Below are 17,488 nucleotides of genomic sequence, written 5' to 3'. Positions count from 1 at the left end.
ACTCTATCTTTTATATGGGAAAATATTTGTATGGATGAAGACGATACCTTTGATGAGTTTGATGAAAAACTTTCTGAAATAGTGAATGCCTCTTATGTTTTAGGAAAAACTATTTCAGATAAAGATATTGTGTGTAAAATTCTACGGTCATTACCACCAAGATACGAATCTAAAAAGTATGCCATCATGGAAGCTAATGATCTTTCCACACTGTCTAGAAGTGCTCTAGTTGGTAAATTAAAGATCTTTGACCTTGAATAGCAATTCAAGAATGAAGTGGGTATTACCCTTAAAGTTGTAACTAAGACTTGTTCTTCAGATACAAAAACTGAGAATTGCAGTGTTGATACAACTGCACGAGAATGTAGAAAGTTATTAAGACAAAAGAAAAGGAATTTTTCTCCTTCTCAAAACTCACAGAAGTGTGTAGATAATAAAGAGCAAAATAATTCTGATAGCTCTAATTGTCTGAGGTTCAAGAGCACAAAGCTTTGCATGCAACTGTTGAATGCACATTTGGAAAGGATATTGAAGTAACTTTAGAGTCAAAAACACTTGAATGTGATAAACTCTGCAAAGAGAATGAAAATCTTAGAAGAGAACTTGATATTCTATATAAGGATATAGAACGTGCAAGTAATGGTGAGACTTATCTTGAAGTCTCGGAAAAATACAGAAAACAAAAAGGTGATGATCGAGAATCCCCAGAGTCAAAGGCACTCGACTGTGATCTTCGTGAAGAGAATGAAAGATTGAAAACGGAACTTGATGAATTGGAGAACGATATTAAGATTATTGGTTCCGGTAATTATCTTGAATGCATCAAAAATTACAGAGAGCAAATCGAAGAAAGTCATGATCGAGAAAGGAAGCTATACATAGAGTTGGAGAATCTAAAGAACACCAAGGTAAGTAATTCTACCGAATCTGAAATTTCTTTAGATTATAAAGTTCAAATTGAAGTAATTACACTTGTATTGTTAACTAGGCACTTGATATTTATCTTATAAGGTTTTGGTTATCAAGTTAACACTTTGTTGTAGTAATGTCTCGATTTCATCCATAGACGATCACACAAAGTGTATTGGATCTCTCCACTTATCTGCTATAATTATTCACGTGTTAGCCAGTCCGGACTAACCCTATTTCAAGTGGACATTGTCTTGAAATATTCCTTGAGTGATTGTTGCTCCAAGAGGTTTATACACGGTAAAGATTGAATAGGTTGTGATCAAACGAAAAGATTGTGGTGTATTTGGGTACCCTTGCCTTTTCATTTATAGCCACGGTTTGCAAAAGCATTCCTTAGTCTTTTAGGATTAAGTTCAGAAATCATCTTTAGATATATAACCATCTCAAGTTCGCAGACTAGGTTCGTGTACTTAAGATACCGGATAGAGTTTACAAACTCCAGCAGAAATTCTCGGGTTTGAGAACTTCGTTGTTTCCCGGACTTAGCTCACGCAAGTAGTTTTTCAACTCAGCAGAATTTTTCGGGTTTGAGAACTTCGGCAGTTCGCGGACTGAGTTCGCGGACTTGGCAACTTTCCATCTTCCGTTTCTCTTGATAAACAAAGTTCGAAAACTTCGGTTCAAGGAATCCATGTTTATGTAATGTAAACTCTCATTCCAATCATTGAAACATTCTCAGAGGACATTATACAGGCGTTATTCACAGACCATTTTTCGTCAGAGCAATTTTCAAAGTGATTGAAGCTTTTCATGACTTTCATCACTAGGTGAAGATAAACTTGGTCGAAGCGAAAATCTTACCAACTCATATTTCAAGATATAAATAGGCGAGATATACTCGGCTCGAAATACCAAATGTGTATGATCTAGTCTATATATATAGCATACGACTTTTGTCTCAAAGAGTAGGAGATAGAATAGATATACGTTTGAGTGATAAATAAGTTCAAGTCTTCACATACCTTTTTGTCGAGAAGTTCCACCGATTCCTTGAGTAGATCTTCTACTTGTCTGATGAATCGCCATGAAGTCCTTGAGCTCAACCACACATACTATCCTAGTCCGAGACTTAGCTATAAGAGACTAGAAATCAAGACTTATAGTTTTGGTCACTAACATTGACAAACATGCTTGAGATAGCAACACATGCGAGGTTGACCGAGCAGTGCTCTAACAATGTCCTTTCTTAAGTTTTTCATGCCCTATTAAAGTTCTTGGAGCTGCTCATATCGTTTCTGTTCATTTTTATGGAACGTTTGTTGAGATTGCGCCATCGCTTGGATTAATTGGTCAAGACGTTCATCATAACCCACACCTTCACTCACCACACTATTTTCAGACCAAGTCTCCCCTTTTTGAATAGGTGAATGATCATAAAAACGATCAGAAGTTTGGTTAGATATATTAAAGTGAGATTCGGTTGATGTGTTATTCTCCACGCTTAGTTGTTCATTAAGGGGTTCTGGCGTGGACAATTTGGCCTTGAACTGAAGAATCAACCAATCAAGCTTTTGTTCACTTTCATAAGAAAAACGATTAGAAGCACAACTATCCTCCCATCTTTGTGATTGTTCACTTACATGGTCGTCATAAGGTTATTGACATGTATGAGAATATCCATAAGGTTCCGTGGGATATTGATCATAGCCAAAAGATTAGTTTTGATTATACCCATAGGATGGTTGGTACTTGTCATAATATTGAGATCGAAAACCATATTGATTACCACTATTATGCGATTGATCTTGTGCTCCGTACATGTTATTTCCGTAAGAAAACATGACGACAAAATTAGAGAGAAAAAAAATATCTAAAAACAAAAATAAGCTAAACAAATAACAAATCAATTAGCGACTGCTCCCCGGCAGCAGCGCAAAGTTTGTATGGGCTGTCGTAGGCACAACAAATTAATAATGATATTTCCCACTAATTAACTAGTAATATAGCGGTAGTAAGAGATCGTTCCCACAGAGAGCTGTGTAATTGATAGGTTATTTGATCAGTAAGATAAAGTAAATAACAAAAGGGGAGGTTTGGTTGTAAGATAAATATAAATAAAATATATGATTAAGGAATCCTTCGATGTTACCAAGCGTTAACAAGATTAGAATACTTATCTATTGTTCGTAAGAACCATTCATCACCAACCGTAGAATAGCAGCTAGCTCAGTGCTATCCCCAAAACTCCTTATACCACGGATACGGAAGCTCTCCAATATCATATTTTATTCAACTGAACCACCAAGTAGTAACTCACTCGAGGTGTAATCCAATCGAACGTTTTAAGCTTTGTGAATTAGGTTAATCCCAGTAGTTAAACTCTTAGCTCAAGGTTTACTTTCTGGTGTTTTTTCACACATGATTCCTCCACAGAATCCCTCTGTAAGGTCTCGCGATCTCTATTTTTGTAGAGAGTTATTCGATGATTACTTATCCCCTAACTTCCACTAGCGATAGAACAATCAATAGATCAATCTAGAGTGCACTACAAATCAATCTAAGAATCACTCATAAACCCAAGATATGGTAAAAACAAACGAAGATGATAAAAACTCTGAATAGATTTGTATTATTAATAAAGCTTCACGCTTAGAACATTGAATTCATCCTTAATCAATAAAGGATTTAGCCACTCATATTACAAAGAAGATAAATAATAGTAGTTTCCCCCTAAAGGGGTAAACCATAGGTTTTTGATGTAGAACTTGTGATATGAGATTCTCGATTTTACATGACCTAATACCTTTTTATAGGTTTACATTGCTTGGCCATCAAGTATTTAGTTCGGTTCAAGAACCCGACTCAAAAATATGAAATAACAATCCCAAACATGACCTTAGGCCTTACAAGGTATTAATACACGTTTTCCTACTTGCTAGGTATGCGTACCCGTACGTGTAAGACCCCAAAGTTTTCTGGGGTTTAGGTTAACCCACCATTAGTCAAATTCTGCATTTGGTATGCCTCAAATACTGATATTTTAGTGTGTTTAACAAATTTGTGTGCTTAAAAAAATTTGTTGGTGCTTAAATAGTAATTTAGTTTTTAAGCATGCTTGGCAAGTGGCAGGATATGAACAGGGACATTTCAGTCATTTTCCTAAAATCAACTCTTATTAGAGATAATTCCCTTTCATTTTCGGGGGGCTCTACATTACCTTTTCTCCGATGCTTCTTCTCTTGAAAATATTTTTCTCCCTTTTCTTTTCAAAACTGAGTTGTGAGAGATTAGTGTATCTCAGTGATTTATTTTATTTATTTGGATGATTATGTTATTGGTGTTTAATATGGAATCATTTTCAATGAAGAAGCTTTGTTCTTTTCTCCCACATAGCTAGGTTTTTCTTATTTTCTTCATCTTTTCTGGATTATGAAGAGAAAGGGGATTTTATTCTCATCACAAAAGACTTAGAGAAGAAAATCGTTGAAGATGCTTGGGGTGGTGTTTGAGTTTGTATTCTTGGAATGGTGTTTGAATTGATATTTTTGGAGAGAAAATGCTTATGACCATGAGGTTAGTATGATTTCTACATATATTGTGTTCCATGCAATTTTGGAAAAAATTGATGAAATGGGTGGTTATAAATTAAGATGAACCCATGTATATCAAAACAATTCATGAATTCCTTCATAAGATACTTTGATTTGATATAATTGGAAATTAGGGTTCTTGTTGGGAAATTGGGGATTTTTGTTATGATCCATGTCTTTATGTAAATTGATGAAATGGGTATTTTCTAATCATGAAGATTTGTGGTTTGATTGCTACAATTTATCTCATTATTGGTTCATGCTTGAAAATCCCGTATGCCTTGTACACCCTAGAATGCAGAATTTTGTTTTGCTTACATCTTAAATTATAACCGTTATAATTGGGTAAAATTTTAGTATGTTATTCTTCAGTAGGCCATAATACTACTGTAAAAATTTGAGAATGATCAGACATGGGAAAGAACTAGAAATCGTGAATATACCGTGACTATTTCCTGCTGAATTGCAGCCTTAGAAAGTCGACTGATAAGTGAGTCTCTCTTTACCCGTGTTTTGGATGAAGCTAAATTTTTAGTATGTTATTTGGAACTTTATAGATAACTTTCTGTAAAATTTTAAAGAGGTTCCAATTACTTTAGGCACCTCAAATCATAAGAAAAATCTTGACTGAATTTTGTATGTTCGCAGTGAAAACAGTTAGGTTGTGAGGTATATATCCTTTTAATGAACCGTTGAATTGTTCTGATTTTTGAATATGTTGTTGTACCTTAAGGTACTAGGCTACTGTAAAACTTTTAAGACAATCGGGAAAGATTATCTACTGAATAACTTGAATAAACTGGGACTGTACGGAAATGCTAGATAACAAGGATCAACTTTATTATTTTGGTACTGTAATGTGCTAAGCTGGTGGATAAGATATGAACCTCGTAATAATTTGATGCGTTCTAGTGTACTGTATGGAAATGCTATGCGCCAATGAATAACTTTATGTATTCTAATTTACCTTCTAAGGTTGTACATGTATCCATCTTGTGTCTTAAATCTCTATCCAAATATCGTATGAATAAGATGGTCGTATCATGTTTGCCAAGGAATAGATTTATCGGGAGTTCTATTTTAGAAATGGGATTGATTGATGTTCTCTCAGTGACTTTTATTACTTTTAAAGCACCATTCTCTCATACCTTGATAATGAGATTAGTATTCGGTTCACGAATTAGCTTTTGATATGAGTATTATTTGGTACTAGGTATGTTTCTGCTTATCCATTTTGTACTACCATCCATGTGCATAGCCAACTGATTCATTGTAATGTCGCCTATGTGTATATCCTAATTGATTTATTGTAATGCATGGATATATACAACCAAACTAAATTGTCGGATAGAAAAAGGAATGTTTCATTTGGTGACTGGTGCTCTAGCTATTTGGCTTAGTAAAGGGATACTGGTACTAGTCATGGACCGATAGGTTGACACCTAAGATATTGATTAATGGGTTAGACTCGAAAGCGTCGTACATACATTATCATATAGATATAAATGCAAACCGTACATAAGTGTCACTTTCTTAATCTCTTGTATGTGCATAAGAGAAAATAATGATAACTGTAAACCTTGAGACAAGTCAGAGATTGTTATTGTTATCACAAGCAGTTCATACAATCTAATGCGAGAGATGATTGCTACCCACCAAAGTAGTTCATATCATCTGCTATCTAAGAGATAATTTCTATTATTGCAGGTAGTTCATATTATCTAAAAGAATAAGTGACGAACTAAGATCGTGCTTGATCCCTTCGAGCAACAGAGAGGGTACGTAGGCAGACGCTATGCGGTTCAGCACAACACTATAAGGTTGTTCATATCATCTGAAAGAGTTGGTTGCTGCTTGGCAGTTCATACCATCTCTATTCGGAGATGATTGCAACTCTAGTAATTCATAAAATGTATTGGTAAGAGGTAGTCGTCGTACCGGCTGTTCATACTATCTAAGGAGGAGATGATTGCTGCTTCCAGTTCATATCATCTGAGATAGATAATCTGTTGAGCTTGACAAAGTAGTTCATATCTGTTTAACTGACGGGTCCCTTCGTGGATGAGCTAAGGATAATAATTGTTGGGTCCCTACGAGGATGAGCTATAACTGACAGGTCTCTACGGGGATGATCTTAGGCTAACAACTGTCGGGTCCCCTACGGGGATGGGCTACTAACTGACAGGTCCCTAATGGGATGAGCCGTGGCATTAACTGTCAGATCCAAACTGGATGAAGATATGATACTTACTCGAATATATAGACATTTGCTTGGTAAAAATCGAATTGTTCCGAAAAATTTAAAACCCATTTTCTCGAGTGGTGTACCGGGAAGTCGGAGCTTTCCAAGCGGGTTGTAACCCGACCCATTGGGAGCGAAGACTTTCTGGTCCGCTACAGTTGGTATCAAAGTAGTTCCGGTTCAAACGGGACTGTGCGTTTGGAACTCACCAGTATTCTACTCGTGTAAGACCCCAAAATTTGGAACTTCGGGACTTCGGACGAAGTTCTTTTTAAGGGGTTAATGGTGTAAGACCCCAAAATTTTCTCGGGTTTAGGTTAACCCACCATTTGTCAAATTCTGCATTTGGTATGCCTCAAATACTGATATTTTAGTATGTTTAGCATTTTTTTGTGCTTAAAAAAACTTTTGGTGCTTAAATAGCAATTTAGTTTTTAAGCATGCTTGGCAAGTGGCAGGATATGAACAGGGACATTTCAGTCATTTTCCTAAAATCAACTCTTACTAGAGATGATTCCCTTTTATTTTCTGGGCGATCTACATTACCTTTTATTCTTGAAAATATTTTTCTCCCTTTTCTTTCAAAAATGAGTTGTGAGAGATTAGTTTAACTCAGTGATTTATTTTATTTATTTGGATGATTATGTTTTTGGTGTTTAATATGGAATCATTTTCAATGAAGAAGCTTTGTTCTTTTCTCCCACATAGCTAGGTTTTTCTTATTTTCTTCATTTTTTATGGATTATGAAGAGAAAGGGGATTTTATTCTCGTCACAAAAGACTTAGAGAAGAAAATCGTTGCAGATGCTTGGGGTGGTGTTTGAGTTTGTATTCTTGGATTGGTGTTTGAATTGATATTTTTATGAGAGAAAATGCTTATGACCATGAGGTTAGTATGATTTCTACATATCTTGTGTTCCATGCAATTTCGGAAAAAATTGATGAAATGGGTGGTTATAAATTAAGATGAACCCATGTATATCAAAACAATTCATGAATTCCTTCATAAGTTACTTTGATTTGATATAATTGGAAATTAGGGTTGTTGTTGGGAAATTGGGGATTTTTGTTATGATCCATGTCTTTATGTAAATTGATGAAATGGGTATTTTCTAATCATGGAGATTTGTGGTTTGATTGCTACAATTTATCTCATTATTGGTTCATGCTTGAAAATCCCGTATGCCTTGTAAACCCTAAAATGCAGAATTTTGTTTTGCTTACATATTAAATTCTAACCGTTATAATTGGGTAAAATTTTAGTATATTATTCCTCAGTAGGCCATAATACTACTGTAAAAATTTGAGAATGATCAGACATGGGAAAGAACTAGAAATCTTGAATATACCGTGACCATTTCCTGCTGAATTGCAGCCTTAGAAAGTCGACTGATAAGTGAGTTTTTCTTTACCCGTGTTCCGGATGAAGCTAAATTTTTAGTATGTTATTTAGAACTTTATACATAACTTGCTGTAAAATTTTCAAGAGGTTCCAATTACTTTAGGCACCTCAAATCATAAGAAAAAGCTTGACTGAATTTTGTATGTTCGCAGTGAAAACAGTTAGGTTGTGAGGTATATATCTTTTTAATGAACCGTTGAATTGTTCTGACTTTTGAATATGTTGTTGTACCCTAAGGTACTACGCTACTGTAAAAATTTTAAGAGAATCGGGAAACATTATCTACTGAAAAACTTGAATAAACTGGGACTGTATGGAAACGCTAGATAACAAGGATCAACTTTATTATTTTGGTACTGTAATGTGTTAAGCTGATGGATAAGATATGAACCTCGTACTAATTTGATGCGTTCTAGTGTACTGTATGGAAATGCTATGCGCCAATGAATAACTTTATGTATTCTAATTTACCTTCTAAGGTTGTACATGTATCCATCTTGTGTCTTAAATCTCTATCCAAATATCGTATGAATAAGATGGTCGTATCATGTTTGCCAAGGAATAGATTTAGCAGGAGTTCTATTTTAGAAATTGGATTGATTGATGCTTACTCAGTGACTTTTATTACTTTTAAAGCACCATTCTCTCATACCTTGATAATGAGATTAGCATTCGGTTCGCGAATTAGCTTTTGATATGAGTATTATTTGGTACTAGATGTGGTATGTTTCTGCTTATCCATTTTGTACTGCCATCCATGTGCATAGCCAACTGATTCATTGTAATGTCGCCTATGTGTATATCCTAATTGATTTATTGTAATGCATGGATATATACAACCAAACTAAATTGTTGGATAGAAAAAGGAATGTTTCATTTGGTGAGTGGTGCTCTAGCTATTTGGCTTAGTAAAGGGATGCTGGTACTAGTCATGGACCGATAGGTTGACACCTAAGATATTGATTAATGGGTTAGACTCGAAGGCGTCGTACATACATTATCATATAGATATAAATGCAAAACGTACATAAGTGTCACTTTCTTAATCTCTTGTATGTGCATCAGAGAAAATAATGATAACTGTAAACCTTGAGATTCGTTTTGTTATCAATTTTCAGCATGGCTTTATAGGTGATTTTGTTCTATAGTCTTATGTATTCAATGTAGTGAAAAACTACATATTGTTCCATGTTAAGTCACTGACAAGTGTGGCTCTTTTACGATATGTATGGTTCAGAGCCTTGTGATGCTGGTATTGCTACTGCTAGAATTCCTAAGAAAGTTGTTTCACCACATGTCGGTATTCATTAGGGAGATATTCAAGTAATAACATAGAACACCAGGGACATTAGTGTCTTGTATGGCAGTAAAATCTGTATGTGGAGACGAGAAATTCTAGCTAAATAATTTATAAATGTCCCAGTAGATTTTACTACATGCTACACATATTTTAGCCTTGTAGATTTTAAAGTGCATTATACGGGTTGTCGATTACTTTGTCTCAAAGGACTTACATTTAGTACATTCTCAAAGGAATTTCATTTAGTACCTTCGTGTTGTTGATGCATTTTTTTATATTAGCTAATTCATACAGGTTTGAAGGTACTGTGTACCTAAATTCTTGAGTATATATAATAACTATGACTAATCTAATTGTTGATTGAACTATGGTAGTGATGATGTTATAGCAGGATGTTTCTACTTGTGCATTCAAAGGTCGTTGACAGAAATGGTAATTGGTGGGATGTAATGTCTCCAGTTATGGGTTTTTTTTGTCCAAATGGACAAACCGGTATTGTGACAAGTCAGAGATTGTTATTGTTAGCACAAGCAGTTCATACAATCTAATGCGAGATGATGGCTACCCACCAAAGTAGTTCATATCATCTGCTAGCTAAGAGGTAATTGCTACTACTGCAGGTAGTTCATATTATCTAAAAAAATAAGTGACGAACTACGATCGTGCCTGATCCCTTCGAGCAACGGAGAAGGTATTTAGGCAGCCGATATGCGGTTCAGCACAACACTATAAGGTTGTTCATTTCATCTGAAAGAGTTGGTTGTTGCTTGGCAGTTCATACCATCTCTATTCGGAGATGATTGCAACTCTAGTAATTCATAAAATGTATTGGTAAGAGGTAGTCGCCGTACCTGCTGTTCATACTATCTAAGGAGGAGATGATTGCTACTTACAGTTCATATCATCTGAGATAGATGATCTGTTGAGCTTGACAAAGTAGTTCATATTTGTTTAACTGACGGGTCCCTTCAGGGATGAGCTAAGTCTAATAATTGTTGGGTCCCTACGAGAATGAGATATAACTGACAGGTCTCTACGGGGATGAGCTTAGGCTAACAACTGTCGGGTCCCTCGGGGATGGGCTACTAACTGACAGGTCCCTAATGGGATGAGCCCTGGCATTAACTGTCGGATCCAAACTGGATGAAGATATGATACTTACTCGAATCTATAGACATTTTCTTGGTAAAAATCGAATTGTTCCGAAAAATTTAAAACCTATTTTTTCGAGTGGCGTACCGGGAAGTCGGAGCTTGCCAAGCGGGTCGTAACCCGACTCATTGGGAGCGAAGACGTTCTGATCCGCTACAGTTGGTATCAAAGCAGTTTCGGTTCAAACGGGACTGTGCGTTTGGAACTCACCAGTCTTCTACTCGTGCAATGACCACAGTTAACATTCTTTACTTCTAGTTTTTATTTGGAACTTCGGGACGAAGTTCTTTTTAAGGGGTTAATGGTGTAAGACCCCAAAGTTTTCTCGGGTTTAGGTTAACCCACCATTAGCCAAATTCTGCATTTGGTATGCCTCAAATACTGATATTTTAGTGTGTTTAACAATTTTGTGTGATTGAAAAATTTGTTGGTGCTTAAATAGCAATTTAGTTTTTAAACATGCTTGGCAAGTGGCAGGATATAAACAGGGACATTTCAGTCATTTTCCGAAAATCAACTCTCATTAGAGATAATTCCCTTTCATTTTCTGTGGGATCTACATTACCTTTTCTCTGATGCTTCTTCTCTTGAAAATATTTTTCTCCCTTTTCTTTTCAAAAATGAGTTTTGAGAGATTAGTGTATCTCAGTGGTTTATTTTATTTATTTGGATGATTATGTTATTGGTGTTTAATATGGAATCATTTTCAATGAAGAAGCTTTGTTCTTTTCTCCCACATAGCTAGGTTTTTCTTATTTTCTTCATCTTTTCTAGATTATGAGGAGAAAGGGGATTTTATTCTCGTCACAAAATACTTAGAGAAGAAAATCGTTGCAGATGCTTGGGGTGGTGTTTGAGTTTGTATTCTTGGATTGGTGTTTGAATTGATATTTTTGGAGAGAAAATGCTTATGACCATGAGGTTAGTATGATTTCTACATATCTTGTGTTCCATGCAATTTTGTAAAAAATTGATGAAATGGGTGGTTATAAATTAAGATGAACCCATGTATATCAAAACAATTCATGAATTCCTTCATAAGATACTTTGATTTGATATAATTGGAAATTAGGGTTCTTGTTGGGAAATTGGGGATTTTTGTTATGATCCATGTCTTTATGTAAATTGATGAAATGGGTATTTTCTAATCATGGAGATTTGTGGTTTGATTGCTACAATTTATCTCATTATTGGTTCATGCTTGAAAATCCCGTATGCCTTGTACACCCTAGAATGCAGATTTTTTTTTTTTTGCTTACATCTTAAATTCTAACCGTTATAATTAGGTAAAATTTTAGTATGTTATTCTTCAGTAGGCCATAATACTACTGTAAAAATTTGAGAATGATCAGACATGGGAAAGAACTAGAAATCGTGAATATACCGTGACTATTTCCTGCTGAATTGCAGCCTTAGAAAGTCGACTGATAAGTGAGTTTTTCTTTACCCGTGTTTCGGATGAAGCTAAATATTTAGTATGTTATTTGGAACTTTGTAGATAACTTGCTGTATAATTTTCAAGAGGTTCCTATTACTTTAGCTACCTAAAATCATAAGAAAAATCTTGACTGAATTTTGTATGTCCGCATTGAAAACAGTTAGGTTGTGAGGTATATATCTTTTTAATGAACCGTTGAATTGTTCTGATTTTCTAATATGTTGTTGTACCCTAAGCTACTAGGCTACTGTAAAAAAATTTAAGACAATCGAAAAAGATTATCTACTGAAAAACTTGAATAAACCGGGACTGTATGGAAATGCTAGATAACAAGGATCAACTTTATTATTTTGGTACTGTAGTGTGCTAAGCTGATGGATAAGATATGAACCTCGTACTAATTTGATGCGTTCTAGTGTACTGTATGGAAATGCTATGCGCCAATGACTAACTTTATGTATTCTAATTTACCTTCTAAGGTTGTACATGTATCCATCTTGTGTCTTAAATCTCTATCCAGATATCGTATGAATAAGATGGTCATATCATGTTTACCAAGGAATGGATTTAGCAATAGTTCTATTTTAGAAATTGGATTGATTGATGCTCACTCAATGACTTTTATTACTTATAAAATACCATTCTGTCATACCTTGATAATGAGATTAGTATTCGGTTCGCGAATTAGATTTTGATATGAGTATTATTTGGTATTAGATGTGGTATGTTTCTGCTTATCCATTTTGATATGAATAATATTTCGCTTCAACCGAGTTTATGTTTACCTAGTGACGAAAGTCATGTTATGTTTCAATCACTTTGAAAATTTCTTTGACGAGAAATGGTGTAACAATTATATAACGTCCTCTAAGAATGTTTCAATGATTGAAATGAGAGTTTAGATTATATAACCAATGGTGGAAATAAGCATTGTTGTGTAATCACATATATGTACAAGTCCTTATTCCTTGAACCAAAGTTTGCGAACTTTGTTGATCAAGAGAAACGGAATGTGGCGTAGCCAAGTCCGAGAACTCAGTCTGTGAACCGGGGCGAAAGTTTTCATCCGAGAATTTTGCTAGAGTTTGTGAACTCCTTCTGTGAACTTAAGTCCGCGAACTTGAGTAGGTTATATCTAAAGATGTTAGTCGTGAACTAATACTTATAAAGATTAAGGAATGCAGTATGCAAACCGTGGCTATAAAGTTCATGAACCGATTCAAGTGAATCACATCATATTTGCTTTTATTGTGTATTGTGTGGTACATGAGATTTCCTTGCAATTGAACAACTCTCTAACTAGTTTATTTGAAGTCATTTGAACTAGTTATGGTGAAGAAGAACATGGTTGATGTGAAATACTCATATGGCTAACCATTTGGTTAACTATTATTGAACCAACTCATGCATACGTTTGGGTACGGTTAACAAACCTAGAAACGTGCATTTCATTTATGTGTAACAAGCTAAGTTTTCGATCTAACGGTTTAAAGATATTAGCTTGAATCTAATCAGGTTTTCATCTAAGGGTGAATATTGAATGCTTTGTTACTAATCTAACATTGATTGCAAATCCAGATTTGAAAGACTATATAAAGGAGACATCTAGCATTTGTGCAAAACTAATCCCCACACCTTACGTGTGATACTAGTTTGCGTGCTAAAGTCGATTCTCCTTTAACCTTTCGTTTTCTTCTTCTAAAACCAGGTTAACGACTTAAATACTTCATTGGGATTGTGAAGCTAGACCGATACTACTTTTATCGTAGTTGTGTGATCTGATCTTGCATCTTCTATCGTACGAGTACAATCTAATTGATTGGCTTGAGATTAATATCTCCGATAGGCAAGATATAAAAAGTAATCACAAACATCTTCGTCTCATTGTTTGTGATTCCGCAATATCTTGTTTCGCTACCATATGATTAAGATTGTTTTGTGGTGATTGATAACTTTAGGCTGTTCTTTGGGAATATAAGACCGGATTATCAATTGGTTCATGTCACCTTGATTTATCAAAAGACGGAACAATAACTTTAGGGTTTATCTGTGGGAGACAGATTGATCCTTTGATAGACTTGTTTGTATGAGACAAATTTGTTTATTATCAAGTCTTCGACTTTGGGTCGTAGCAACTCTTAGTTGTGGGTGAGATCAGCTAAGGGAATCAAGTGCGTAGTATCCTGCTGGGATAAGAGACGTGGGGAGTACAACTGTACCTTGGATCAGTAGGAGACTGATTGGGGTTCAACTACAATACAGTCCGAAGTTAGCTTGGAGTAGGCTAGTGTCTGTAGAGTCTTAATACAGTGTGTGTTCAATCTGGACTAGGTCCGGGGTTTTTCTGCATTTGCGGTTTCCACGTTAACAAAATTCCGGTGTCTGTGTTATTTATATTTCCGCATTATATTGTTTATCTTTATAATTGAAATAATATAGGTTGTGCGTTGAAGTTCAATCAATTAGAATATCCGACCTTTTGGTTGTTGATTTACATTGATTGAATCTTGGATATTAGTCTTTGGTACCATCCAAGTTATCTCTCTTTGATAAGTATTTCGGAGTTAACTCCTCGAGATACTTTTATCTAGATTGAGTCTGACTGTCTATTTGATTCTCTAGAAAGTATTTCGGAGTTAGTCCATACAGATTGCTAAGCGAAATATTGGGTGGTATTGTTAGACCCCCGCTTTTTCAATTGGTATCAGAGCAGGCAAACACGTTCAAGACCTTAGAAGTCTGTGTTTGTAGCGATCTGACTCTATGGACATAGGTGCTATCTCTATTAACGTACCACCAGTCTTTGATGGCTCTAATTACCTATGGTGGAAAATTTCTATGCGAGCTTTTTTCAAGCACGTGATTTTCAATCATGGGTATATGTTGTTAATGGCTATGATGCTCCCGTTGTGGCAGTTGGAGATGTATACGTTCCCAAGAATATTGGTGATTACAGTCTTGCCGACATACTTGCTGCAAAGTAAAATTTTGACGGTTTGAATGCCATCATACATGCCTTCGGTACCATGTGTCAAACTGCACTAGGTCTAAGGATGCGTGGGATATCTTAGAAAATTTATTCGAAAGTAATTCCAGCGAAAAGGAAGCTAGGCTTCAAAACCTTAATTCCGATTGGGAAAACCTTCGTATGGCAGATGAAGATACATTTGATGAGTTTAATCACAGAGTGTCTGAGATTTTTAATGCATCTTTTGCATTGGGTAAGACTATTCCTGAAAAGGACATTGTGATTAAAATTCTCAGATCGCTGCCATCTAGATACGAGTCTAAGAAGCATGCCATCGTTGAGGGAAATAACCTTGATAATCTTTCCAGAAACACGTTGGTTGGGAAGCTAAAGATCTTTGATCATGAGCATACATCCAAAATCGGAAAGGATGTCGCCTTCAAAGCACAAAAGAACACAAAATAACTTGATATAAGTAAAAGTGTTTATGTCTCTGAGGATGATATTTCTGAGGTTGATTCATCAGATGAAGATCTTGACAAATTAGTCTCTTTGATCACAAGACAATTTAGGGATCTTCTATTGAAGAGAAGTAAACGGTTTTCAAGAGACAAACTTAGGTCATCAGATAAACGTCACAATCGCATTCCTCCTAAAAATAGGGATGCTGACGAGGATGATGACGAGGATATGCCTCAGTGCTTTAAATGTAAAGATTTTGGTCATTTTGCAAACGAGTGCCCAAATCGTAGAAAATACACTGGAAACAAAGGTCTTGCTGTAACACTTGATGAGATGTCTGAGACCTATGATTCTGATGAAGATAGGAAATCAAGTGTCGCTCTTCTATATGATAACATTGATTTTGATAATTGTAGCAATACACGTATCAATCTTGATGGTTTTGGTGAAGAAGAGAACCCAATTATAGATGGGGAAAAACGAATCGTCGGTTTTTTGGGAAGTGGAGAGACGAGTGTGCTGTCGAGACTCCTCAGTCGGGCAAAATGTTAATCCTCACACAGATGCACCGCTGCAAAGGGGGTGCTTAGATTCGAGAGATCAATCTGTATGACTCCGGCCTAAACCAAGACAATGGTCGTTCCAGAGTCAATTCGGTCGCCAAGAGGGAGATGGGTTGATCTATAGGAGGGAAGCTGAGAATTGTGTAGGATCAAGGATTGTGAGTGTGTTGAAGGTTTCTGCAATATTGATGAACTGGTAAGTTCGAATAAGTTCTGATGGATTGATAGACTCTTGAGAGTAGTTACTCGAGAAATTCTATGTAGACAGTTGATAGCTAGTGATCGTTCGCCATCTGTTGTCCTCAATCATGGGTTCAAAGACTTATTTATATTGTTAGAGTAGTGAACACATTGATTCCTGTAAGTGTGACGGTTTCTTGAGTGAAAGAGTGGGAAAGTGGGAGATCGTGGTAAAGTCAGTTCCATGTCGTGTGGAGACTTGACTGATCGTGCACCCACTACTTTGCTAACTCCTTCAATCGTTTGCAAAACTTACGCACACTTCTCGTTGTGGATGAATCCACGTGCCATAGACCGCCAGACCAAAACCCTAAGTGATATCCCACATTTGTGACGTGATTGATGTCTCACGAATCGTGGGGTCTGTAAGGCAGACGTGTTTTAATTAATCAGTTGTTGACTAATTAGACAATGGGTCTAGATTGTGTTGAATCGAGCATGAGTGATGAATGCTCAGCGATTCATGGGTCGAACATGTAGTTCTCTGAAATGATTTCAATATTGTTGATTCAGTGAATTATTGACCAGTATTTGAGCGACTGAGCAAGTATTGCTCAATTCTGCAAATTACTGAATATTGAGAATTTGACGAGCAACTGAGCAAGTATTGCTCAATTCGAAAAATTAATGATTTTTTATAATCTGACTGCAACTGAGCAAGTATTGCTCAATTCGACAAATTACTGATGAATTATTGAATTATTGATAGTTGGGTCAATGTTCGAGCATTTGAGCAAGTATTGCTCGCTTCAGCGAATTATTTACTGGTGACGTGACCCAATAAAATATTAATTAAAATATTGATAGATTACCGAATATTATATAATTAATTTAGATACTGATTGCTGGATCAACATAATTTAATGTTTGAACTTGCTCGAAACCCTAATTTTTGATCAATCCTTCATCAATTGGCGAATTGCTGAAAAGGGACCGACCACATGGGATGATGGGCGTCCATGTGGTGCCCAGTGTTCGAGTGAGCATGCACCAGGGTTCTCAGTTTTGAGAGTTGGTGAAAGAATGATGATTAAATGCCGGTCTCATCATTTTCTGAAATATTGATGGATTCAACATTAGGTGATAAAACCTAGAGAAGAGAGATAGGGACCGACCAACAGAGCATGGGACCGGCTCTTGGTGATCACGGGACCAGTTGTTGGTCATTTGAGCAATCCTCCGGTTGGTTGGAGAGAGTTTGGCCCAATACGAGCAATTG

At 35.9% G+C, this 17,488-nt stretch overlaps 1 long non-coding RNA gene across 1 annotated transcript; it reads left to right on the top strand.

The window, feature by feature from the left end:
- The first annotated feature begins 4,124 nt into the window (after positions 1-4,124).
- LOC113292892 lies at positions 4,125-7,897 on the top strand. The gene is made up of 2 exons (XR_003331930.1): positions 4,125-4,485; positions 6,210-7,897. It is a non-coding gene; the product is annotated as an uncharacterized LOC113292892 (long non-coding RNA).
- The last annotated feature ends 9,591 nt before the right edge of the window (positions 7,898-17,488 follow it).

The sequence above is a fragment of the Papaver somniferum genome, chromosome 7, assembly GCF_003573695.1.
Source record: "Papaver somniferum cultivar HN1 chromosome 7, ASM357369v1, whole genome shotgun sequence".
In the NCBI taxonomy this organism is placed as follows: Eukaryota; Viridiplantae; Streptophyta; class Magnoliopsida; order Ranunculales; family Papaveraceae; genus Papaver; species Papaver somniferum.
The sequence above is the reverse complement of the archived record's forward strand: the minus strand, read 5'-3'. Positions and strand labels throughout refer to the sequence as shown.